Below are 2,569 nucleotides of genomic sequence, written 5' to 3'. Positions count from 1 at the left end.
ACACATTGCATTACACCAAATACACAAAATAATGTTCTTTTTAGCAACATCATATGACCCCCTTTAAACTTCACAGGTACTGTTATGCCGCTTGAAATTGCAGACTGGTATTTCATACCATATTGTTTTAATTACAGTCGTAATTACAAAAACACTGGTTTGTAGCACAAATACTTTTACCGTTTTCTGTTATTCTTCTAGTTATATTCACAGAAAACAGTTACTTACGTATTGCAAAATTAGGTGGATGTATATAACAATTTAATTTACAGGATCTTCATAAATTGAATAAAAACAAAGAAATGCACATTATTTATTCATCATTTTGTAAAAGTAGAGTTTAAAAAAATGAATTTTTCAAAGTGATGTGAATGAAAACAAACTTCTCAAGAAGCCCTGATCACATAATGTCAAACTCATACCTGCTGTTGATCGAGTATTCATCATAGATCTTCTCAGTTCCTCTATTTCAGCGCTGTGTTTGTTTCTCTCCAGTTCTACTCGAGCCTGAAGGTACATGAAGGTTGTGTAAAAACTTCCTCCATTCTCTTGTACCATGTTCTTCACATCCTGCAGTAGATCTGGAATCCGTGAGCTGTTCTCCAAAACAAACTGACGACCTTCAAATGACTGAAGACACATCAGAGTAGATGAAATACTATGTAGACTACTTTTACTACTAATCCGTTTACTAAACATGTTCTTCTCTTGGATTATAAGAACCATGAGGTGGTTTTTGATCCTCGAGCTGAATATCCTCTGGATCTCCTCCATTTCTGCTTTGTCTTCATCAGTCAGTGGAGCATCAGGAACAATGAGGAGGAAAACATGAACTCCAGGATCAGAGAGACACACAGTTGAGAGTCTGATGCATCACGTCCTCCTCTGAGAGCCGAGACAGAGCTGGAAGCTTCACCAGACTGATCAGATGAGCATGAAGCTCCACGTCTCTCCTCACACACTCTTTCTCTTTCTGGTGCAAGGGGGAAAGAAACTGCTTTTTTCCTCTTATAAGTTTTGATACGGAGGCCTTCAGTCTTCCATCACTTCCACACAACACAACACACAGCTTCTGTTTCCTGCTCGCATGTACACTTCCTTAAACAACAACACCAAAAAAAAGGTTACAGCAACATTTTCAGATATATTTTTTAATTATATTCATTTTAGTAAATGTTATAGCAATTGAAAAACTTACTTGGTTCATAAACTTACTCTTTGCTTGCTCACGCTCATGTCTCAGATCTGGAGTACTAACTGTAAAAAATGAGCAAATACATGAATACAGAACAATTCTCAATGTCTCAAACCTATGATGCTGCCTACAGTTCCTATATTTAACCTTAATTCACTCTGCATGTATTTACTATGAGACATTGCAAAACATATATTACGATTCAATACGCAATGATGCATCATAATTGAAACCGTTGTACATTACAGCATCTCATATGAGCGTCTCTGATCACATTTAAAGTACTGAGAGAGATATTTATATGAGCTGCTTCTTTAATTAAACAAACTGACCCTGATAAAGAAATCTGGTGCTTCTGAATCCTCTGGTGAGTTTTGAGTAGCTCTGATCCATCATGCATAAGTAAATCAATCAAATGGCTATACACAAAATGACTTGGCCTGAATTATACTGCAAGAAAGATACTGTAGTCAAGGCATAAAAACTCTCAATACTACTACCGATATTGACAGAATCACTGTTTTTGGCCACCCACCCAAAACAGTTGAATGTTATATGAGTTCCTAGTATTTAGTAACCTGGTGCTGAATATGTAATAGCAAAAGTAGGAATACTTACAAAAGGATAGTTTTGGTATATTATGAAGAAAACCTTTTGCTTCCTTTTTCTCTGTATGTGTATGTATGTGACTTTGGATTTTCCATCATCTTCATCCGAATATTCCTCTTCCTCCTCTATTCCAACCCAGTCTCACGGCAGTTCGTGATATAGTCACCGGGGGTGTTCCATCAAGGTGGATAAAGGAAAAGCCTGGCTTAGGAACATTGCAGGGAAAAGTTGCAGCAACGTCAACTGGCCCGTCTCAGCTCGACTCAAAGCGGGCTGATGCCGCCGCTGCAACTAAGCTTGTCAATTTGCCAGATGCTGATTTTAGAATATAAGGCATGGCACCTGTTTCAACAGTCAGTCAGCTTGTAGCAAAGTCAGCTGGTCAAGTTACTAAACTTTCGCCTGGTTGAAGTTTTGGATGGAGGAAAGACAGGATCAATTCATAGATTTGTTTGAGGAACAACTGTGTCTGCATGGCACAAGCCTTAAAATTTACTCAACTCTTCAGGGCTGCTTATGTACTCCACGCACAAGCAGAGTACATGCTTATTCAAGCCTGGTTAAAGTCAACGTTGACTAGACATGGCTAAATTATGTAAGTGGAATGGCTTGAGCCTGCAGTGAAAGTCAATGTTAATTCAAGCCAGGCTTTTTCAAGAGAGCACAGCTTTCATTAGCTGCGTTGATGGAATATCCCCATTACTGTTACTCTTCATAATTTATTTGTGTATTTATTGATGCTTTACACACCTTGTTCATTCTAAA

General features: G+C 38.0%; 1 pseudogene; it reads right to left on the bottom strand.

Moving 5' to 3' along the window:
* Positions 1 to 1,597, bottom strand: part of LOC107654408 (GTPase IMAP family member 8-like) — a 12,400-nt pseudogene extending 10,803 nt beyond the window's left edge.
* Between the last annotated feature and the right edge of the window lie 972 nt (positions 1,598 to 2,569).

The sequence above is a fragment of the Sinocyclocheilus anshuiensis genome, unplaced genomic scaffold (assembly GCF_001515605.1).
Source record: "Sinocyclocheilus anshuiensis isolate Anshui unplaced genomic scaffold, SAMN03320099.WGS_v1.1 scaffold3398, whole genome shotgun sequence".
In the NCBI taxonomy this organism is placed as follows: Eukaryota; Metazoa; Chordata; class Actinopteri; order Cypriniformes; family Cyprinidae; genus Sinocyclocheilus; species Sinocyclocheilus anshuiensis.
Note: the sequence above shows the minus strand (reverse complement) of the source record. Positions and strands in the feature narration are given on the sequence as shown.